Below are 24,567 nucleotides of genomic sequence, written 5' to 3'. Positions count from 1 at the left end.
GAGGAAAAACAGCAGGAATAAAGTTTCAAACAGGAGGTCCTTGGTTCAGGCAGACTGAAGTGCAGCTCCCAGGGAGCGAGTCCAGGCTGTGCCCAGGGGAGCTCCGGGAATCTGGGATTGCCCGTGGAATTAAAGGGCTGGAAAAGCAGGACCCACCTGCCGGGTTTAGTGCTGGGACACAGCAAGGCCTCGGCTCAGGGGCAGCAGTTGGAGCTGGGACTGCAGGAGAACACCCCAAAGCCAGGTCAAACATCCAGCATGACACGCAGCACGCTCCAGGAGAAACTCAGGTGGGAGAGGCCCCCAGATGCTCCGTGTTCCTTCTCCTCGGCAGCTTTGCCAGGGCCTCCCTCAGAATACTGACCTCACCCTGCAGCTCCTAAAAAATAGGAGAACTTATGGGAATCACCCAGCAATCCATGGATTTCCAGTTATTAAGAACCAAAGCAGCCGCCTCTCAGTGGTGTCCCCAAGGCCCAGCAGTGCCCAGCACCTCTGACTGGAATTTGAGGGGTCCCAGCACAGCCCCAGAGCAGCAGAAAAACCCACCTCCAGACTCACCAGAGAGATGACAGGAGGGCCCTCCCTGCGATGCCTGCTGAGCCAAGTGGAGCTGGCAGGGTGACCCATGGACATTCTGCGTTCAACTTTCAACAGAGTCAATGTGGAAACAGAACAAATCTCTCTCGGTGTCGAGATCCCTTCAGGTGCACCTGGAGATGCTGCAGTGTCCTTCAGCAGCCAGAGCAGAACAGGGTTTCTACTGTGCTGTAAGTGAGAAATACAATTGAATCAGAAGAAAATAAAAGGAAGCACCTCTCCCCCTGCTTTTTATATTAAAAAAGTCATGCATCAGAATTTTTTTAACCTATCATTCTTGCTTTACACTGTGTAAATTACGAGCACTCAACTTCCAGCCTGAAATTGCAACAGCCCCACAGGCTGACTGATCTCAGTAAGACCACCAGAATCACTGAATTGTGGAAGGGAAAGCTCATCCCATTCCAGCCCCACCCAGGGCACGGACACCTTCCACCAGATCCAGGGGCAGCCACAGCTTCTCTGGGGAACCTGTGCCAGGGCCCCGCCGCCCTCACAGGGAACAATTCCTTCCTGATATTTAATCTAAACCGGCCTCCCTTCATCCTGATGAAGCCGTTCCCCTTGTCCATCACTGCGTGTCCTTGTGAGAAATCCCTCTCCATGAGGCCATAAGCGGCTGGCACAGACCCCCCCAAATCGATGTTCCGGGGGCCCTCGGGGCCACACGAGCACTCCAGGCCCTTTACCGGCTTCTCCTGCCGCCTTCCCTGGGAACCCCCGGCTCGGCTCCAGCTCCGGGCACAGCGCCAGCGTGTCCCGCCCGCCCGCCGGGGGATCGGCAGCGGCCCCGACACCGCCCTGAATGGCCGGCCGAGGAAGCGGCAGTGAGGGCGGACACCGGTCCGGGGCCACCCTGGAACTGCCCTCAGCGCGTTCGGTTCGGCTGAGGGGGGGCGACGTTCGGGGAAAGTCGGACGTGTTCGGCTGTTCGGGGAGACCCGGCTATTTTCGGCTGTTCGGCTAAACTCGGTCATTTCCGTTTGCAGTCGGCTCTTTTCGGCTGTTCGGCAACTCTCGGTCATTTTCGTCACACCTCGCCTTTTTTGGTGGCAGAGAGTATTACGTCACTTTCGCCCCGCCCCGCCGCCATCTTTAGAAGGTCTAGAGCAGCGAGCCGAGCCGCCATCTTGGTTGTGGCGCCCCTTAAGGCCCCCCCATAGGTGTCTAACACAGGCGCCTGACTAAAATGAGTAACCCGAATCCGCCGGCGGCGTGGCTGAAACCACAGCCCGTGTCCCTACACCTGGAGACGTCACAGAAAATTGTCGTCGGGCGGCGCCGTGGTCGGGATTTTTGTGCAGGCAGTCAACTAGACACACATGGTGGTCCTCATTTTTTCCCGCGCTTTTCGCCGCCATTTTTAGAAGGTCAAGCACCCCGAGTCGCGCCGCCATCTTGGTTGTGGCACCCTCCACAAATGTCCCCCTTGGCTGCTCGCACAAGCACCTGACAACATCACCTGCCCAAACACTGCCATGGCGCCGCTCAGCCCCCATCCCGTGTCCACGCACCTGCGTATGCCGCGGAAAAACCGCTCCCGGGCCGCTCCCTGGTCCAGGTTGCGCGCAGGCAGCCGGCTGCCACGTGCCCTGGGTCCCCTCTTTTTTTTTCCCGCCCTTTTGGCCGTGATCTTTCGGTCCTCGGGCGGCAGCACTGCCCGTGAGCTCAGAGAACGGGGCTGCTGCCCACCTCGGGTGCCGGCACGGGGGAGAATTGCAGTACCGCTGTATGTCCACAGGATGGCAGCACTGCCGCACAGCTCTCGGGACCGGCACGGGGGACAGTTGCAGTACCGATCTTTATCCACAGGATGGCAGCATTGCCTTACAGATCGGCTCGGGGGGAGCTGCAGTACCGATCTTTATCCACAGGATGGCATCATTGCCTTACAGATCGGCTCGGGGGAGAGCTGCAGTACCGCTCTGTGTCTACATGGTGGCTGCACTGCCGCAGGGAGCGGAGGCAAAAAAGAACGTGGCCAAAATTCCCCTTCCAAACATCCCCGAAAATAAATGCCCCAAAAGACCCCCAACCACAACAACTACGAGAACCCAGCCACCAACCAAGCAAAAACCAAAAAAGCCTTCAGTTTAGGCTGTACTTCAAAATTTCTTCTATTTCTTATTGTGATATATCTAATAACCATTACAATTTATCTATTATATCATGTACATTATATTAACTATATTTTACATACTATAATATATGGAACAAGTAATATTATACTGTATCAATAGTGTATATATTGCTATTATCTATCATATTTTATAGTTCTATTTTTGTTACTTATATTTTTCTTATTTTTTTGTATTTGTATTTTTTCAATTCGTATTTACTTCTTGACATTTTTACCGATATTTTAAACTATATGAATCCATTAACCTAACACATCAGAACGACAGTTATTTAGAATTGAATGACCCTAGTTTTCTAAGGGGTAAATATTTAATCTTTTTTAAAATAATAGGGGCATATTTTCTCTTTCTGTGTGCTTTTGGGGAAGGAAGGTTGTTTGGGGGGGGGTTTGTTTTGGGGTTTTTTTTGTTTCCTTAGTTTTGGATGTCTTTGCTAATAAACAAGGAGGTTCAAAGAGTTACAAAATAAAATGTCTATATTATTTTATCTCTGCCTCTGAAATACACCTCGACATGAAGTTACTGCTGGTAATACTGAGCATGGGGAGAATGAGACCTGAAAGGAAAAAACAGGCACCACGGTGTTATCAGGTTTTTTAATTTAGCAGAAAATACAGAGGATTTTGCCTAACTGCACTCTCAATTCTATCCACACGTCCAGCAAACCGCGAGGTCAATTTTCAACTTCTTCCTTGCTGACAGACAACCTTCCACGTACTCGGGGGAAACAAGAGGGTGGATTTAATCCATCTGCATCTGAAACAAAGTCAGGACAACAGTCAAAGTGCTGCAGGAGAACTTGACAGCTGCAGACACTTTGTGTCCATCTAGGGATACCCTCTACAGGCCAACTACACCCCACATGACAAATTCCAAGATCCCAGGACTTCTCCCATTCCCCCTACACTCAGACAAGCAACAAGGCAGAGCAGCTCCAGGCCAAACACACCAACACCCGTGACACAGGACAGGACAAAAGGGGGAACACAACAGGGACAGAAATATCTCAGCAAGAAAAATGACCCTGAGGACCGAGACAACTCGCAATGAGATAACCGAGGTAAGACCCATGGGGAGCTGACCAGGCTCAGAGAACCCTGCAGGAAGAAGATGCCAACGGGATCACTGATTCCAAGAAAAGCAGAGATGGATGCCCGAGAATCCTACGGTCAGAATCCTGTACCTGTCTCTGCATTCTGACAAGACCTAATCCACCAGAATGGATGGTGGCAGTGCACAGCTGTGGATACAGCTCAGAACAAGACCTGGAAAGGCATCAGCCTGGACACTTGTGAAGAGAGATGGATTCTGAGGAGCCTCTGAGCTCCCGAGTCAAGGGTTTGATGCCTGGCCTGGTATCAGCACCAGGAAAAGCGAGATTTTAAGAACAATGCCTGGAGTCTCCAAAAGACCCCTTGAAGGGTTAAGGCAAAAGACACACAAAACAAAACACACAAAGACACAGAAAGCACAACAGACAAGTGACAGGACATGCCCTGGGACTGCTCTGCCCTGCACACCTCAGCACTGTGAGACCTTCCCTCTATGTGCCCTAAAGGGGTCACATCTTGGACATCCCCATCTCCAAACCTGATTTAAAACATCCTCCTGGTGACCCCTGACCCCACATCCCACTTTCATTCCCTCTGTGGCTCCCAGCCCTCCCCTTATCTCTGGGACATCTGGGGATGCCAATCCATGTCAAAAGCCAAAGAAGGTGCCTCTCCCTCGGGGAAATTCCTGCTGTCACTGGGCTGGTGTCTCTCCGTCAGCTACAATAAAGAAAAGCAAATGTGACCGTGTGATCTCAGCAGCACATGGGCCAAAAACCAGCAATTCTGCTACTCACCACCTCCTAAGCACACCCAGGTCCTCGGGCCCTGTGCTCCAGCTCTGCTCAGACACCAACATTGGGGTGTGCCTGGGTTAAGAGCAGACAAGGTGATGTGGCACTGCTGAAACTTGAGCAGAGCCTCCCTCCTCCTCCCTGACACACCTCAACTCCTCGGCTGTTACCAAAGCCCACCTGGATGGCCCCTTCAAATGGAGAAGGTCAAGGCTTCACCACAGAGTCCTGTAATGCTCCCCAAGGGCTCATGAATGAGGCAGACTGGGACAGCAGTCCAGTTGGTGAGAGGGGAGTTCAGTGCAGTGCAAGTGGATTGCCTAAAACACACAATAAAGGAGGCTTAGGGTTGCACCAGCAAGTGAAACTCCAGCAGAAGCAACTGCTTCTGTCCACCCATCACTGCTCACCTCGTCCACTTCACCTTGACTGCAGAGATCCAGCCTTACCTCCTAAAAACAAAGAACAGTGCTGTAACATGGCCACCATTTACACTCCCCTGCAAACACAAACAGTGACTGACCTTCTCAGGGGAGCCCCCTCACCCGGGATGGGGCACTCTGCCATGGATGTAATCCATCTGCATCTGAAAGAAAGTCAGGACAAAAGTCAAAGTGCTGCAGGAGAACTCAACAGCTCCAGACACTTTGTGTCACCCTCTCTCTTTTTACTCCTGAGGGGTCCATCCCACTGGGGCCCTCTCCTCTCTAAGGTAACTTTAAATTGCCTCCTGGGACTGAAAAGGTTTTTCCCCTTCTCCCAACCACCAGCCCCAACACTCAGCTTTTGGAATACGAGCAGACAAAATCCCTCCTCGACAGAAATGAACGTGTTGGCTCCGTGGATTTGAAGATGTTCTCTGCTCCCACCTCGGTGCTGCCATATCCAAACTCCAGCTGTGCACCTCCTCACACTACCTGGGACCACAGAACAGAAAATGTGACTATTCCCCTCCAGAAGAGTCACCCCCAGGGCTCCTCTGCACCCCTGTCCCGGCTCCCCCTCAGATCTCCCCCCACTCCAGAGGCTGCCCAGAGTGAACCCAGCAAAAGGAAAAGGGACACACTGAGCACAGCACTCACCTGTGGGCCACCTGCCCAAGTGCCAACTCACCCCCTCCCTCTATTCCTTGGCACACCTGGGGCAGCAGCAGCACCTGCAAAGAAACAAAAAAGGAAAAATCATGCTGAGTTCCTGTGAAACAGCAACATCCCCGCTCTGACTGAAGCGCAGCACAAGTGAACCTTAATGTTGCACCCATCTACCCTCCTCTGGCATCCTGGGCCAGCACATCTGCCAAAGGGACCACCTAAAATAAAATAAAACAGAACAGAGAATGCTTAGAGTAGAACCAGCAAGTGAGACTTGAGCAACAGCAACTGCTTCTGTCCACCCATCACTGCTCACCTTGTCCACTTCACCTTGACTGCACAGATCCAACTTTGCCTCCTAAAAACAAAGACAAAGAACAGTGCTGTAACATGGCCACCATTTACACTCCCCTGCAAACACAAACACTGACTGACCGTCTCAGGGGAGCCCCCACACCCAGGATGGGGCACTCTGCCATGGATTTAATCCATCTGCACCTGAAACAAAGTCAGGACAACAGTCAAAGTGCTGCAGGAGAACTTGACAGCTGCAGACACTTTGTGTCCATCTAGGGATACCCTCTACAGTCCAACTACACCCCACATGACAAATTTCAAGTCCCCAGGACTTCTCCCATTCCCCCCACACCCAGACTGAGCAACAAGGCAGAGCAGCTCCAGGACAAACACACCAACACCCGTGACACAGGACAGGACAAAAGGGGAGACACAACAGGGACAGAAATATCTCAGCAAGAAGAATGACCCTGAGGACCGAGAGAACTCGCAATGAGATGACCGAGGTAAGACTCATGGGGAGCTGACCGGGCTCAGAGAACCCTGCAGGAAGAAGATGCCAACGGGATCACTGATTCCAAGAAAAGCAGAGATGGATGCCCGAGAATCCTACGGTCAGAATCCTGTACCTGTCTCTGCATTCTGACAAGACCTAATCCACCAGAATGGATGGTGGCAGTGCACAGCTGTGGATACAGCTCAGAACAAGACCTGGAAAGGCACCAGCCTGGACACTTGTGAAGAGAGACGGATTCTGAGGGGCCTCTGAGCTCCTGAGTCAAGGGTTTGATGCCTGGCCTGGTATCAGCACCAGGAATAGGGAGATGTTAAGAACAATGCCTGGGGTCTCCAAAAGACCCCTTGAAGGGTTAAGGCAAAAGACACACAAAACAAAACACACAACAGACACAGAGTGCACAACAGACAAGTGACACGACGTGCCCTGGGACTGCTCTGCCCTGCACACCTCAGCACTGTGAGACCTGCCCTTTACGTGCCCTAAAGGGGTCACATCTTGGACATCCCCATCTCCAAACCCGACTCAAAAATCCCTCACGGTGACCCATGACCCCACACCCCACTTTCATCCCCTCTGTGGCTTTTAGCCCTTCACTTATCTCTGGGATGTCCAGGGATGAGAATCCACATCAGGTGCCAAAGAAGGCCACCTCTCCCTCGGGGAAATTCCTGCTGTTACTGGGCTGTTGCCTCTTAGTCAGGTGCCATGAAGAAAACCAAACATCCAGGGATGATCTCAGCAGGGCTGTTGGCTGGTCAGTGAGGACATCTCAGTGTGAGACAACTGGACCACCTGAAACACACAAACAATAAGGGAGGCTTAGAGTTGCACCAGAAACACCACGACCCTGACCACACAAATATATCAATTTTAGGAATTGCAAACAAAAGTCCAGCAAAAAAAAAGCCAACTCTTATTACTCGTAGTCCATTTTCCAAATATAATAAAAATAACCCCATGTCCATTCCCTTCAAAAAACCTCCAAAATACACACCCAGAACCCCCCCAATTTAAAGACCTGCCTCTAACCAAGTAAGAACCATAAACCCCACGTCTTTTAAACTATAAATTCATTAAGCTAACACATCAAAACCACAGAATTTTAAATCCTTAGTCCACACTTATACACCATATACACCAATCCCATCACTATATACAAAATCAAAACCTATTTTCTATTTCTACTAACAAAACAAGAAAGTCACAACTTTTAACTGCAATAAAACCTAAAAACACCTAATTAGAAGTAAAATTATCCCATTATAACTAACTCAAAACCCCAAACACTCCAAAACAAGTACTTGAAGTGCCAAAAACCATCAAATAGTTAAAATAACTCCTTCACAAATGCCTTCTGTACCTTTCAGATTGATTTGGAGAGCAAAGCAAGGAAAGAAAAAGCACACAGCTTGTTTTAAGAGAACAGTGGTCACTCCTCTGCATTCCCTCTCTCCAGTGTATTCAGCTGAGACACAGACAGACTGCAGCACACAGATCTGATGGCTCTTTGTTAGTTGTTAGTTTTAGGGCAGAGAAGTTCCCTGCACTGATTTTTTTTCCCCTTTTTCTCCAGGCTCATTAAACCTGCTGCAGACTGAAAAACCCAGAGAAGCACCGAGAGCTGCACCTGCAGCCCAGGAGGCCTGGACCTCGGCATTTTATCAATGCTGAAAGAGCTGACAAGAGACCAAAGGAGCTACAACCCACAGCAAGGACATTCTGAATTTACCATCTCGCCACAGAATAACAGAAAGTTTTATTATTTTATGTCATTCACTCTTTATGCTTGTCAGCACTTTGTTAAAAAGTTTTTCCCATTTTTCTCCAAAGAAGTTCTTTCCCAAACCAATTTAAAAGAGAGACCATTTTAGTTTACTCTCTAAAAAAAACCCATTCAAAAGTTTCCTCTCAGGTTTATCCTAAACCACAACAACAAACAATTCAATCCATAGAAATAAAAGTAGCACAAATATACTTAAATTAACAGCACCAAAAACAATTATTCCTAACTCAATGAACTCTTAATTCCTCAAAACCATCAAAACAAACAAACCACCTATAAATACACACAAAACCAAAAGATCCATTAGACTACAAACAATATCTCCTAAATTATCCAAAACTATAAAATGTATACTGTAGTCAAGCATGCTAAATAAACAAACCCCTATAACACAATAAAAAATCATTTAATTGTAAATATTAAGAAACCCTAAAAAATGAACTACATCACACCATCTCAAACCCACTAAAACAAACACTAGATGCTCCCTATGATAAAAGCCACCACTAAATAAATAAAAGCCTCCCCTATACCTCACACCACAGCCAATTACACCACTGTAAACCTTAGACAATAAACCCTGGAAAAACACAATATCCCCCAAAAATAATTCAACAACAAAACTCAGTTCAAAAATACTCTGACCAACGTGAACTATGAAACCAAACATGAATTAAATACACCACATATCCCCCATCACACCACCTACAAACAGAATAAAGCTACACAATAAATCACTAAAAACCACCAAACAGAAAAAACCAGCTCTACCCAACCTGGATCCCTCCATACAACACACAAAACCCCAATAACACATTTCAGAAGTCTCTCAAAAAAGCTACTTAAATTAGTTCTACCTCAAATACAAACAAACCCACACATAAAGTTACCTTTGCTCAAAAATCAAATTATATATAACAAATAATACCAAAAAAAGTCACACAAAACACTACGCACCACCTAAGAACATCATATTGAATAAAAGCCACATAGAAGTGCCACTATTCATTTAAATTCCAGGTGAAAAGAAAATCCCTCCACTTTAAACACAGACAACAACAGAAAAAAGGAGTTTCTTCAATCAATTTGAACTCCTTTTGTCTCCATAACTCCTTTTTCGTCTGGGAGCACCGGGGAGGGTTTATTAAGATGAAGCTGAAAAGGAAAAAAAAGTCCCCTCTATAAACCCACACTGGTTGACCGTGTGCTGTTGCTCAGTATAAAGGTTTGATCCCCAACGCCTCCCAAGTAACGCTCCAAACCCACGTGCTCCCCACGACCCACAGCCAGGACCTCAGCGTGAGCTCCTCACTCCCCACGGCTGGATACCAAAATGAGCTGGGGCTGCCCTCTTAACCTGGAACCGCCCCATCATTATCCATCATAGCTCCACCTGGGGCTGCTCTCTCCCCTCCCCATCCTGTGGCATCTCTCACCTGCAGCTGCGGCCAGCCCGAGGTTGAGGCAGAGGGGACTTGCTGTTCATTCCCGGGACGGTTCATTGTCTGCACCTGACACGATGGGGCACCGGGCTTCCCTTGCTGTGGATAAGGACCCCTCTTCTCCTGCAGGTGCCCGAGGCTGGAACTAGGATTCCACCCCCGAAAATCCATATGCCTGAGGTTCATAATTCCTAAGGAAATTCCCCAGAAATCGTTACCCTTCATTTACAAATATTCCTTTAGAATCACTCCTGACTTGTCCTTCTGTGGAAGCGTTTTAAAAATTCATTGGAGAGTTCAGGAGCCGAGTTGGCTTGTTTATGACTTGGCTGACAAGCCCAGACAAAACCCAAACACCGAGAACTCCGGCTCCGCCCCCGGCTCCGCCCCCGGCTCCGCCCCCGGCTCCGCCCCCGGCTCCGCCCCCGGCTCCGCCCCCGGCTCCGCCCCCGGCTCCGCCCCCCGCCCTATCCTGCCCGGGATGGGGGCGGGAACAAACTTCCACATACTGGGGGGAAAAAAAAGAGTAAGGAAAAAAAAAAAGGAACAATGAAAACATGAAAAAAAAAATTATAAAATAAAACAAAATTAAAATTTTTAAAAAACCTCAAAAGTTATTAAAAAGAAAAAAAGAAATTAATAAAATCTAAAATAAATTTAAAATATAATTTAAAAATTTAAAATACAAAATAAATAACATGAATGTAAAAACTGAAATAATATCCATAAATTTAAAAAAAAATAAAAGTCACTAAGATTTTAAATAGTAATAAAGAAAAAATTTTAAATTTTAAAAATAAATAAAAGACTAAAAATATAAAAATTAAAGAAATAAACCAAAAGCATTTTAAAAAGACAAAACAAAAAATATATTAAAACATTAAACACAATACAATATTTAACATAAAATACAAAAATAAAAATAATAAAAAAAAAAGTAAAATAAAATACAAAATTAAATAAACACAGCCCTTCCCTCATGCCACTGCCTAACACAGGCCCCAGGAGTTTTCTTGATTAGGCAGGGATAGGGAAAACAAACCCAGTGCCTCCCAGAAAATAAGGTTTTCTAGAAAATTCTTGGAAACAAATTCTGTTTTAGCAGGAAGCTCACTTGGGATGAACACCCACATGTGCCAAGGCAGGAAAGAACCACCCCCTTGTGTCCAAGGAACAGCAACTAGGCCAGGATTTAAGTTTTAATGGAACTTATGTAATTAAAAACACACTCAACTGAACTTGAAAACGAGATTAATCAAGGCAATAAAACACCTTACAAGTTTTCCTGGGAATTCCCAGAATTCTGTGGATATGGTGCTGACACATTCTTGATTTACCAACCTTAACTGGGGAAATTTCCTTGGAAATGTCCCCTAAGAATTAGCAAAATTCCAATTAGGATAGAAAATAGGAAAAAAAATATAGCCTTACTAAAATCAGAGAGAGGAAAAACATCAAATAAAAGGAAGGAATAATATCCAACTCCCAGCTTGCCTGCAAAACAAGCTCAGGAATTTCTAACATGGAAAACTTTTGGAACAGCCAGGAAGTCTGTGGAAGTCCATGGAATGATGATTTCAAATCTGCTGCCTCTGCTCTGATTTTCAAGGGAAGAGGGAGTTAAACATGCCAATGTACTCCTATTCCAGAATGATCTCTCATTTGTGGGAGTAACAATCCAAATAAACTCCAATCTTACTTGGATTTGACAGATGAAACTCCCAGCAGAGATGGGAAGTTTCAGTGGAACCAAAGAGCCACAAATCCTGGAATAACAAAATTCAACTCAGCAAAAGTCAGGAATTCTATTGACAAATCCATGGAGGAGGAGGAGGAGGATGACACCAGGAACACAAACCAGCTGAAAGCAACGATCTACTGTAAAGGGCAGGAAATCAAATGGACACTCTCTGGTTCTGATCAGGCATTTCTCCAGGAGTCAGAGAGAAAAGTGGGAACCCTGCACTGGGATAAGGCTTTCCAGTGCCTCCACTTCCCACTGGCTCTCTCCTTTTTTGCCGACTACCTGCAAGAGGAAAAACAGCAGAAATAAAGTTTCAAACAGGAGGTCCTTGGTTCAGGCAGACTGAAGTGCAGCTCCCAGGGAGCGAGTCCAGGCTGGGCCCAGGGGAGCTCCGGGAATCTGGGATTGCCCGTGGAATTAAAGGGCTGGAAAAGCAGGACCCACCTGCCGGGTTTAGTGCTGGGACACAGCAAGGCCTCGGCTCAGGGGCAGCAGTTGGAGCTGGGACTGCAGGAGAACACCCCAAAGCCAGGTTAAACATCCAGCATGACACGCAGCACGCTCCGGGAGAAACTCAGGTGGGAGAAGCCCCCGGATGCTCCGTGTTCCTTGTCCTTGGCAGCTTTGCCAGGGCCTCCCTCAGAATACTGACCTCACCCTGCAGCTCCTAAAAAATAGGAGAACTTATGGAAATCACCCAGCAATCCATGGATTTCTAGGTATTAAGAACCAAAGCAGCTGCCTCTCAGTGGTGTCCCCAAGGCCCAGCAGTGCCCAGCACCTCTGACTGGAATTTGAGGGGTCCCAGCACAGCCCCAGAGCAGCAGAAAAACTCACCTCCAGACTCACCAGAGAGATGACAGGAGGGCCCTCCCTGTGATGCCTGCTGAGCCAAGTGGAGCTGGCAGGGTGACCCATAGACATTCTGTGTTTACCTTTCAACAGAGTCAATGCGGAAACAGAACAAATCTCTCTCGGTGTCGAGATGCCTTCAGGTGCACCTGGAGATGCTGCAGTGTCCTTCAGCAGCCAAAACAGAACAGGGTTTCTACGGTGCTGTAAGTGAGAAATACAATTGAATCAGAAGAAAATAAAAGGAAGCACCTCTCCCCCTGCTTTTTATATTAAAAAAATCATGCAGTAGAATTTTTTTAAGCGCTCATTCTTGTTTTACACTGTGTAAATTACAAGCACTCAACTTCCAGCCTGAATTTGCAACAGCTCCTCAGGCTGACTGAGGAGCTGTCAGCAAGACCACCAGAATCACTGAATTGTGGAAGGGAAAGCTCATCCCATTCCAGCCCCCACCCAGGGCACGGACACCTTCCACCAGATCCAGGGGCAGCCACAGCTTCTCTGGGGAACCTGTGCCAGGGCCCCGCCGCCCTCCCAGGGAACAATTCCTTCCTGATATTTAATCTAAACCGGCCTCTGAGGCATAAACTGAAAAATCACAACTAATCCTTTATAGTAAATTAAAGAGCATATACAGTATAATAGAATATATTCCAAGTAATATTTTAAAATATATAAGATAGCATTTAGTAATACTGTGCTTATTACTTTTTTGCATATATTTAAACATTACAAATATGAAACCTTCAGCACAATCAGAAAATGAACTACAAGAACTAACCTAAACAACAGAATACCAGCATTAAGAGCACAAGTAAAGAAAACAACACAGACTCTAAAACAATACGTTCTCTTAAAATTGTGCCAAAAAAGCCAAAGCACACGTGAGAAAGATAAAGGTGAAAAAATGAATAAAAAATGACCCCCACCACGGCCTGGAGACCACCACCACTAAACACTGAGCGTGCCCAGAAAAGCATAAAGTGATTACCATATCAAAGGAAAATAAGCAAGATCAAAAAATAAGTATGTATGAAGAAAGTCTGTAAGATATCATGAATATGTAAAACCTCAGAAAATAAGAAAGGGGGCAAATCCCCTGGGGGGTATGCGTGTCTTTGATAAAATTATTCCCCACGTCAATAAATACAAACCGCTCTAACAACTCGGATTAGTTGTGGAGTTCTTTCCGCGTCGTTTCAGCCTCCCTTCATCCTGATGAAGCCCTTCCCCTTGTCCATCTCACGGCGTGTCCTTGTGAGAAATCCCTCTCCATTAGGGCATAAGCGGCTGGCACAGACCCCCCCAAATCAATGTTCTGGGGGCTCTCAGGGCCACACGAGCAATCCGGGCGTTTTACTGGCTGATCCTTGCCACCTTCCCCGGGAACCCCGGGCTCGGCTCCAGCGCCGACAGCGAGTGCTCCAGCTCCGGGCACAGCGCCAGCGTGTCCCGCCCGCCCGCCGGGGGATCGGCAGCGGCCCCGACACCGCCTTGAATGGCCCGCCGAGGAAGCGGCAGTGAGGGCGGACACCGGTCCGGGGCCACCCTGGAACTGCCCTCAGCGCGTTCGGTTCGGCTGAGGGGGGGCGACGTTCGGGGAAAGTCGGACGTCTTCGGCTGTTCGGGGAGACCCGGCTGGGTTCGGCTGTTCGGGGAAACCCGGCGATTTCCGTCAGCCGTCGGCTATTTTCGGCTGTTCGGCTACACTCGGTCATTTCCGTCAGGCGTCGGCTATTCTCGGCTGTTCGGCAACTCTCGGTCATTTTCGTCACACCTCGCCTTTTTTGGTGGCAGAGAGTATTACGTCACTTTCGCCCCTCCCCGCCGCCATCTTTATAAGGTCAAGAGCAGCGAGCCGAGCCGCCATCTTGGTTGTGGCGCCCCTTAAGGCCCCCCCATAGGTGTCTAACACAGGCGCCTGACTAAAACGAGTAATTTCAACCCGCCTGCAGCGCGGCTGAAACCACAGCCCGTGTCTCTACACCTGGAGACGCCACAGAAAATTGTCTCCGGGCGGCGCCGTGGTCGGGATTTTTGTGCAGGCAGTCAACTAGACACACATGGTGGTCCTCTCTCTTTCCCGCGCTTTTCGCCGCCATCTTTAGAAGGTCAAGCGCCGCGAGCCGCGCCGCCATCTTGGTTGTGGCACCCCCCCCCAAATGTCCCCCTTGGCTGCTCGCACAAGCGCCTGACAACATCGACTGCCCAAACACTGCCGTGGCGCCGCTCAGCCCCCATCCCGTGTCCACGCACCTGCGTATGCCGCGGAAAAATCGCTCCCGGGCTCCGTGGTCCGAATCGCGCGCAGGCACCCGGCTGCCACGTGCCCTGCGTCCCCTCATTTTTTTTTCCCCCTTTTTTGGCCGTGATCTTTCGGTCCTCGGGCGGCAGCACTGCCCGTGAGCTCACAGCCCGGGGCTGCTACGGGCAAGGGGGAGAACTGCAGTACCGCTTTTTATCCACGAGATGGCAGCATTGCCTCACAGATCACAGCCCGGTGCCAGGAAGGGGGAGCTGCAGTACCGCTCTTTCTCCACACGGTGGCACCACTGTCGCAGGGACCGGAGGCAGAAAAGAATGTGGCCAAAATTCCCCTTCCAAACATCCCCGAAAATAAAAGCCCCAAAAGACCCCCAACCGCAACAAGTACGAGAATCCCACCATCTACCAAGCCAAAACCAAAAAAGTCTTCATTTTAGGCCATATTTAAATATTTCTTCTATTTCTTATTATGATATTTCCATTATATCATGTATTTATCTACTATAATTTATCTATTTATATTACCTACCTATTTATATTATTATAATTTACCTATTATATCATGCACATTATATTAGGTATACATTACATATTATAATATATGGAACAGGTAATATATAGTGTATCTATTGATATTATCTTTCATATTTTATAGTTCTCTTGTTACTTATATTTTCCTTTTTTTTTTGTATTTGTATTTTTTTTTATTTACTTCTTGATATTTTAAACAATATTTTAAACCATATGAATTGATTAACCTAAGACACCAGAACCACAGTTAATTAGAATTGAATGACCCTGGTTTTCTAAGGGGTAAATATTTAATCTTTATTAAAATAGTAATTAATAATAATAAAAATGATATTAAAATAATAATATAAAATAATAAAATAATTTTCCCATTCTGCCTGCTTTTTGAGGGGGGTGTTTGTGGGGGGCTTTGTTTTGGGGTTTTTTTGTTTGCTTAGCTTTAGATTTCTTGGCTAATAAACAAGGCAGTTCAGAGAGTTACAAATTAAAATGTCTACTTAGTTTTATTGCTGTCTCTGAAATACACCTTGACATCAAGTTACTGCTGGCAATACTGTGCATGGGGAAAATGAGACCTAAAAGAAAAAAAGGCACCACAGTGTTCACAGCTTTCTCCATTCAGGTTTTAATTCAGCAGAAAATACAGAGGTTTTTCACTAACTGCACTCTCAGTTATATCCAGACCTCCAATGGACATGGAGGTCATTTTTCAACTTCTTTCTTACCAACAGCCAAACTTCCACCTACACAGGGTAAGAAAGAGTATGGAAAAAAAAATTAAAAAAAAAACCCCACAAAAAAACCCACCAAAAAAACAAAACAAAACAAAACAAAACAAAACAAAACCAACCACTAAAAAAAACCAAACAAAAAAACCCCACATTAAAATACATAGAGGGAGAAATACAATAAACAAGTTAATGGTTTCTGTGTAGAAATCCACCAGAAGGGTGGTCAGTGTTCAGAGAATGGGAGAGTCTCCTGGAAAACAGAGAATGCTTGGTCTTTATTCATGCTATCCTGTATCCTATTTCTATTAAAGCGTGGCACAAATGAATTTAGTGTTCTTTGATGTCAGTCTTTTCCTGGTTTTTCTCTCCTTTAGGGTCCAACTTCCACGTACTCCGGGTAAGAAATAGTATTTAAAAAAGGAACAAAGAAAACATGAAAAAAAAAAAAAAAAAATTGAATAAAAATTAAAAATACAATAAAAACATGGAAATAAAATAAAAATCAAAAAAATCTAAAAGTAATATTAAAAAAAAGTTAAAAATAAAAAATAAATATAAAATCTTTTCAAGAACACAAAACAACAGCTGGACTGGGATGAGGCCTTCCAGGGGCTTTGCTTCCTACTGGCTCCATCCTTTTTTGCCAACTACCTGCAAGAGGAAAAGCAACAGGGATAAAGTTTCAAACAGGATCTCCTTGGTTGAGGCACTTCAAAATAAGATTTTTTAACAAAAAAGTTGGACAAAAAAGAGAGTCTCAAAATCAAGATGTAAGTCTCACAGCTATTAAAAAAAAAAAAAAGAAAAAAAAAAGAAAAAGAAAAACATGTCTCTGGTATGTATAACTTGCCAGTCTCTCATGTTTTCAGTCCTTACTATTGATTTTTACCAAGGAGAACTTGACAATTCCAGACACTTTGTGTCAATCTAGGAATACCCTCTACAGCCCAACTACACCCTACATGACAAATTTCAAGTCCCCAGGACTTGTCCCATTCCCCCTACACCCAGACTGAGCAACAAGGCTGTGGAGAGGCTAGCTGAGAAATGGGAAGAAGATAAGGGACACAATAGCTCTCAGACTAATATTGTAACTAGAAGCTAGGACAAGGCCAGCATGAGGATGAGGGAGAGAAACTGAGATCATGAGAAAAGAGGAACTAAATGCTACAAGGCGATACAACTGTTACAATATGCTGATATAACATGAAGTAAACTATTGTGTAGTCACTACCAATCAGGAGTTTGGCTTTTGCAATATGTATGAGCTAATTAAGCAAAGTATATAACTTGAGACTGTGCTTGAATAAAGTGAGTTCTGCTGATGACCTAATGGTGTCTGCGTCTCCCTTCTCCAACACAAGGCAGAGCAGCTCCAGGCCAAACACACCAACACCCGTGACACAGGACAGGACAAAAGGGGGAACACAACAGGGACAGAAATATCTCGGCAAGAAAAATGACCCTGAGGACCGAGAGAACTCGCAATGAGATGACCGAGTAAGACCCATGGGGAGCTGACCAGGCTCAGAGAACCCTGCAGGAAGAAGATGCCAATGGGATCACTGATCCCAAGAAATGCAGAGACGGATGCCTGAGAATCCTACGGTCAGAATCCTTCACTCAGCTGTGCACTTTTAGAAGACCTAATCTGCCTGAATGGATGGTGGCAATGCACAGCTGTTGATACAGCTCAGAACAAGACCTGGAAAGGAACCAGTCTGGAAGGTTGTGAAGAGAGATGGATTCTGATGTGTGTCTGAGCACCTGAGTCAAAGTTCAATGATATCAGTGCCTGTCCAAGGAACAGGGAGATATTAAGAACGATGCCTGGGGTCTCCAAAAGACCCCTTGAAGGGTTAAGGCAAAAGACACACAAAACAAAACACACAACAGACACTGAGGGCACAACAGACAAGTGACAAGACATGCCCTGGGACTGCTCTGCCCTGCACACCTCAGCACTGTGAGACCTTCCCTTCACGTGCCCTAAAGGGGTCACAGCTTGGACATCCCCACCTCCAAACCTGACCCAAAAATCCCTCCCAGTGACTCCCAACCCACATCCCACTTTCACCCCCTCTGTGGCTTTGAGCCCTTCACTTATCACTGGGATGTTCAGGGATGAGAATCCACATCAGGGGCCAAGGAAGGCTGTCTCTGCCTCAGGGAAATTCCTGCTGTCTCAGTCAGGTGCCATAAAGAAAACCAAACATCCACGGATGATCTCAGCAGGGCTGTTGGGTGAGAGGATCTCAGTGTGCGACAAGTGACCACCTGAAACACACAAACAATAAGGGATGCTCAGAGTTGCACCAGAAACACCACTGCCCTGACCACACAAATATATCCATTTTAGAAAACAAAACACAAACAAAAGTCCATTAAAAAAAAGCCAACTCTTATTATTCCTAGTCCATTTTCCAAATATAATAAAAATAACCCCATCTCCATTCTCCCCAAAAAACTCTGAAATATACACCCAGAACACCCCCAACTGAAATACCTGCCTCTAACCACATAAAAACTAGAAAACCTATATTCCTTGACCTATAGAAATTTATTAACCTAGTACGTCAAAACCACAGACTTTTAAATCCTTAGTCCACACATGTAGACCATATACACCAATCCCATCACTACATACCAAATCAAAGCCAATTTTCTATTACTAACAGAACAAAAAAAGCCTCTACCTTTAACTGCAATAAAACTTCTAATTAAAAATAAAATAATTTCATTATAACTAAGCAAAAACTTCAAACAAACTTCCTCCAAAATAAATAATTTAAACACCAAAACCCCTCAAAAATTCAAAATAACTACTTCAAAAACGCCTTCAGTACCTTTCAGACTGATTTTGAGAGCAAAGCAAGGAAATAAAAAGCACGCAGCCTGTTTTAAGAAAACAGTGGTCACTCCTGTGCATTCCCTGTCCACTGTATTCAGCCCAAGCACAGACAGACTGCAGCACACAGATCTCCTTCGCTCTTAGTTAGTTTTAGGGCAGAGAAGTTCCCTGCACTGATTATTTCCCCTTTTTCTTTGAGTTCATTAAACCTGCTGCAGACTGAAAAACCCAGAGAAGCACCGAGAGCTGCACCTGCAGCCACGGGGCCTGGACCTCAGCATTTTATCAACACCAGAACAGCGGATAAGAGACCAAAGGAGCTGAGCTACAGCCCACAGCAAGGACTTGCTGAATTTACCATCTCCTTTCAGAAAAACAAAGTGTTTTATTATTTTTTGTTATTTATTCTTTATGCTTATGACCACTTTGTTTGTTAAATAAATAGTTTTTTCCATTTCTTCCTAAAGAAATTCTTTCACAAACCAATTTAAAAGAGAGACCATTTTGGTTTACTCTCTAAAAAAAACCCTATTCAAAAGTTTCCTCTCAGGTTTACCCTAAACCACAACAACAAACAAATCAATCCACAAGAATAAAAACAGCACAAATATACTTCAATTAACAGTACCAAAACCAATTATTCCTAACTCAATGAACCCATAATACCTCAGAACCACCAAAACAAACAGATCACCTATAAATACACACAAAACCAAAAGATCCATTTGGCTACAAACAATATCCCCTAAATTATCCAAAATTATAAAACATACACTGTAGTCAAGCATGCTAAATAAACAAATCCCATAAAACAATAATCTAATTATAAATATTAAGAAACCCTAAAAAATGAACTACATCACACTGACTCAAACCCACTAAAACAAACACAACACCATTGCCATGATTAAAGCCACCGCTAAATAAATAAAAACCTCCCCTATACCTCACACCACAGCCAATTACACCACTGTAAACCTTAGAAAACAAACTCTTGAAAAACACAATATCCCCCAAAAACAACTCAGTAACAAAACTCAGTTCAAAAATACTCTGATCATGTGAGCTATGAAACCGAACATGAAATAAATACACCACATATCCGTCATCACACCACCTACAAAGAGAATAAAGCTACACAATAAATCATTAAAAACCACCAAACAGAAAAAAACCCAGCCCTACCCAACCTGAATCCCTCCATACAACACACAAAACCCCAATAACACATTTCAGAAGTCTCTTTAAAAAAGCTACTTAAATTAGTTCTACCTCAAATACAAACAAACTCACACATGAGGTTACCTTCACTCAAAACCCAAATTACTCACAATAAATAATACCAAAAAAGACAGACAAAACACGACACACCACCTAAGAACCTCATATTGAAAAGAAGCCACATAGAAGGGCCACTATTAATTAAAATTTCAGCTGAAAAGAAAACCTCGCCACTTTAAACACGGATAACAACAGAAAAAAGGAGTTTCTTCCATCAATTTGAACTCCTTTTGTCTCCATAACTCCTTTTTCTTCTGGGAGCACCGGGGAGGGATTGGTGAGACGAAGCTGAAAAGGAAAAAAGTCCCCCCAATAAACCCGCACTGGGTTATTTACCTGTTTGGCACAAAGGTTTGTCCCTCGGCGCTTCCCGAGGAAATGCTCCAAATCCAAATGCTCTTGTAGTCTCTCCATGAATCACACCCAGAACCTCAGGATAAATTCCTCACTCCTCACAGCTCGATACTCAGCTGAGCTGAGGCTCCCCTTTTAAACAGCCCCCGGCTGGAACCGCCCCATCGTTATCCATCACAGCCCCACCTGTGCCTGCTCTGTCCCCCCTCACTGTTCCCAGCTCACACCTGGGGCTGCTCTCTCCCCTCCCCATCCTGTGCCATCTCTCACCTGCAGCTGCTGCCACTCCGAGGCTGAGGGCAGAGGGGACTTGCTGTTCATTCCCGGGACGGTTCATTGTCTGCACCTGACACGATGGGGCACCGGGCTTCCCTTGCTGTGGATAAGGACCCCTCTTCTCCTGCAGGTGCCCGAGGCTGGAACGGGGATTCCACCCCCGAAAGTCCGTATGCATGAGGTTCATAATTCCCAAGGAAATTCCCCAGAAATCGTTACCCTTCATTTACAAACATTCCTTTGGAATCACTCTTAACTTGTCCTTCTGTGGAAGCATTTTAAACATTCATTGGAGAGTTCAGGAGCCGAGTTGGCTTGTTTATGACTTGGCTGACAAGCCCAGACAAAACCCAAACACCGAGAACCCCGGCCCTGCCCGGCCCCGCCCCCGCCCCGAGCCCGCCCAGCGCCCGCCCTGCCCGAGATGGGGGCGGGACCATCGCCCGCGGCCCCGCCCTTCTCCCTGGGCCGGCCCCGCCCCTCACAGCTCAGCCGAGCCGGGTCCGAGGGGAGAGGAGAGATCCTGGTATCATTTCAAAACGCATTGGGAAAAATAAAGATACCGATTACATGAAGCAGTCCAGTATGTGTTACAATGCTCTGCAATGCTCTGGGTGAAATCATCTGTTCCGCAGAAACTGTTTAAGCATATTAAGGTTTCACAGAGATGATTACAAAAAAAAGATATCTCACCCTTTGCAGCACCTCTTGCAAGACAGCTCGACTGTCAAGAGTTAATGGGTCCTCACGAATAAGAACTTGCTTTTCCAGGGTTCCTAGAATACAGCCCAGATGCCACAGTTTAGATCCTGAAACGAAAAATCCAAATACAGCACTCCTTCAGAACCCTGAGGGACAGCCACGGATTCTGGGGCTACAGGAAACAGTGAAAAATTGCACCAAGAACGGTGCTGGGAGAAGCAGCATTACTTTGTCCGATAAAATGCCATTATGCAGCCAGTTTAGTGCTTTAGAGAATTTTACTGCCATGGGGAAAAAAACAGGGAAAAAAAAATTGAACCAAAAATAGTGCATTGAAACAAGCAAAATAGTGAAAAGATGCAATAAATATGAAAAACATAGTTACTTCTAATAAAAGCAAAAAATAACAAAAAATGCAAAAAACGCGGTTTTATTTCTGATCCTTTAAACGCTGCTTTAAATCCAGAAACTACAGAAGCGCTTCTCGCCGGGCCCCTGCTAGCTACAGCCGGTCCTCCTGCGCCGCACCAGGCCTCCGGCCTCCCTTGGTACGGCTGGCGCCACTGCCCCAGGACACCGCCGGCCCCCAGACACTGGCGCAGGCGGACGCGGGAGTCGCGTCCGTGCTCACCCTCGCTCCCCGGGCCGGCAGCTGCGGACATCCCGTCCCGGCGCAGCGGCGCTCCTGCCGATCGACCGACCGCGCAGCTCCAAACGCCGCTCCCCGTCCCGTCAGGGCGCTATTTATGCCCCAGGGCCGGCCAGCTCAGCCAATCACAAGCGGATGCAGCGCCGGCCCCGACAATCCCTGTTGAGGAAGCGCCGGCCAGGTGAGCCCAACCAATCACAAGCGGAGGCAGCGCCGGCCCCGCCAATCCCAGCTCGGCTCCGCGAGCCCCCCCCCGCTGTCCCCTCATGTCCCCGCTCCCGCCAGGGCGGTCGCGATCGGGACCGGGAGCGCTGCGGGCGGCAGGAGCCGCTCCTGCTCCGCCCGCAGCCGGCGCTGCGCCGGCGTCCTGCCGGGGCTCCGGGCACGAGAGGACGGCGACGGCGATTTCCTGGTGCCGGCAGGGCCGGGCCGGGCCGCGGGGAACCCCCGTGCCGGCCCCGGGACCCCCCAAATCCTGCCGCTCCCCGTGGTGCCGGGGAATCTGTTTCCAGCATAGGCAGAAAAATCTTTACGAGAAACCTCAAAACTCGGGGACACGGGGTCTGACGGGAGAGCGGAGATTCTGGTATAATTTCAAAACGCATTGCGAAAAATAAATCTATGGAACAGCTCATTTCCTCTCTATGGAAACCTCAGAAGTAAAAGCTGCTCGGCTAATTCCATAAAGCATTCCAAAATCAGGGTCCTGGGGAGCGACGTTCGGGGCAACTCGGCTGGCTTCGGCTCTTCGGGGAAACTCGGCGCTTTCCCTCAGCCGTCGGCTCTTCTCGGCTGTTCGGCAACACTCGGTCGTTCTCGTCACCCCCCCCGGGCTCTTTTCGGTTGCGAGAAGCATTACGTCATTTTCGCCCCTCCCTGCCGCCATCTTAGTTGTGGCTGAAGCCAATTCTGGTCGAGACGCCATCTTGGTTGTGGCACGCTTAAGGCCCCCGTCGGTGTTTAACATAGACGCCTGACTAAATCCACTAACCTTAACCCGGCTGCTGCGCGGCTGAATCCACAGCCCGTGTCCCTACATCTGGAGAAAGCACAGAAAATTTCCCCCGGGCGGCGCCGTGGTCGGGGTTTTGTGCAGGCAGTCAACTAGACACACATAGGGTCCTCTCATTTTCCCGCCCTTTTCGCCGCCATCTTTAGAAGGTCAAGCGCCCCGAGCCGCGCCGCCATCTTGGTTGTGGCACCCCCCCAAATGTCCCCCTCGGCTGCTCGCACAGGCCCCTGACCACATCGCCTGCCCGAACACTGCCGTGGCGCCGCTCAGCCCCCATCCCGTGTCCGCGCACCTGCGTACGCCGCGGAAAAATCGCTCCCGGGCGTCTCCGTGGTCCAGGTCGCGCGCAGGGAGCCGGCTGCCACGCGCCCGGGGTCCTTGCATTTTTTCCCACCTTTTTGGCCGTGAACGTTCGGCGCTCGGGCGGCAGCACTGCCCGTGAGCTCACAGCTCGGGGCTGCTGCGGGCCCGCGGGGACGGGCACGGCGGAGCGTTGCAGTATCGCTTTTTATCCACAGGATGGCAGCATTGCCTTACAGATCACAGCCCGGGGCTGCTACACGCCTCGGGTGGGGAGAGCTGCAGTACCGCTCTGTGTCCACACGGTGGCAGCGCCGCCGCACGGAGTGGAGACAGAAAAGAACGTGGCCAAAATTCCCCTTCCAAACATCCCCGAAAATAAAGGCCCCAAAAGACCCCCAACCAAAACAACTACGAGAACCCCGCCATCAACCAAGCCAAAACCAAAAAAGCCTTCATTTTAGGCTACACTTCAATATTTCTTCTATTTCTTATTTTGATATTTCTATTAATCATTACAATTTATCTATGATATGTACATTATAGTAGGTATATTTTACATATTATAATATAGGAAACATGTAAAAATATAGAGTGGATTTATTGATATTACTTTTCATATTTTATAGTTCTCCTTTTCTTGCTTATATATATGTATTTATTTTTTTGTGTGTGTTTTCTTCTTGATATTTTAAACATATGTATTCATTAACCTAACAGATCAGAACCACAGTTAATTAGAATTGAATGACCCTGGTTTTCTAAGGGGTAAATATTTAATCTTTATTAAAATATTATGGGCACATTTTCTCTTTCTGCGTGCTTTGGGGGGGGGGGGTTGTTTGTGGGTTTTGTTTTTTTTGTTTGTTTGTTTGTTTGTTTTTTTCTGAATTTTGGATTTCTTGGCTAATAAACAAGGGGGTTCGGAGAGTTACAAAATAAAATGTCCGCACAGTTTTATCGCTGCCTCTGAAATACACCTCGGCATTGAGTCACTGCTGGCAATACTGTGCACGGGGAGAAGGAGACCTGTTTAGGGTTTGAAAGGAAAAGAAAGGCACCACGGTGTTCACAGCCTTCTCCGTTCAGGTTTTTTAATTCAGCAGAAAATACAGAGGAGTTTTGCTAACTGCGCTCTTGATTATATCCAGACGTCCAGCGGAGAGGGAGGTCATTTCTCAACTCCTTCCTTGCCCACAGCCAACTTTCCACGTGCTCAGGGGAAAAAAAGAGTAGGATAAAAAAAAAAACGGAATAAAGAAAACATGAAAAAAAAATTAATATAAAACAAATAAAATA

At 46.9% G+C, this 24,567-nt stretch overlaps 2 long non-coding RNA genes across 2 annotated transcripts in view; both read right to left on the bottom strand.

Annotated features, from left to right (window-relative positions):
* Nucleotides 1-2,889: 2,889 nt before the first annotated feature.
* LOC310914762 lies at nucleotides 2,890-5,623 on the bottom strand. Its single transcript, XR_014591099.1, has 2 exons — nucleotides 5,362-5,623; nucleotides 2,890-3,488 (listed from the first exon to the last, which is right to left on the bottom strand). It is a non-coding gene; the product is annotated as an uncharacterized lncRNA (long non-coding RNA).
* A 1,016-nt stretch (nucleotides 5,624-6,639) lies between these two features.
* The window catches only part of LOC310914759, a 59,441-nt gene continuing 41,513 nt past the window's right edge, over nucleotides 6,640-24,567 (bottom strand). Inside the window, exon 3 of the long non-coding RNA XR_014591095.1 lies at nucleotides 6,640-6,683. This is a non-coding gene — a long non-coding RNA (uncharacterized lncRNA). The remainder of the gene's footprint in view (nucleotides 6,684-24,567) is intronic.

Source organism: Zosterops lateralis (genome assembly GCF_965231275.1).
Source record: "Zosterops lateralis genome assembly, chromosome: 13".
Lineage (NCBI taxonomy): Eukaryota > Metazoa > Chordata > Aves > Passeriformes > Zosteropidae > Zosterops > Zosterops lateralis.
This window is presented reverse-complemented; position numbering and strand designations above follow the sequence as displayed.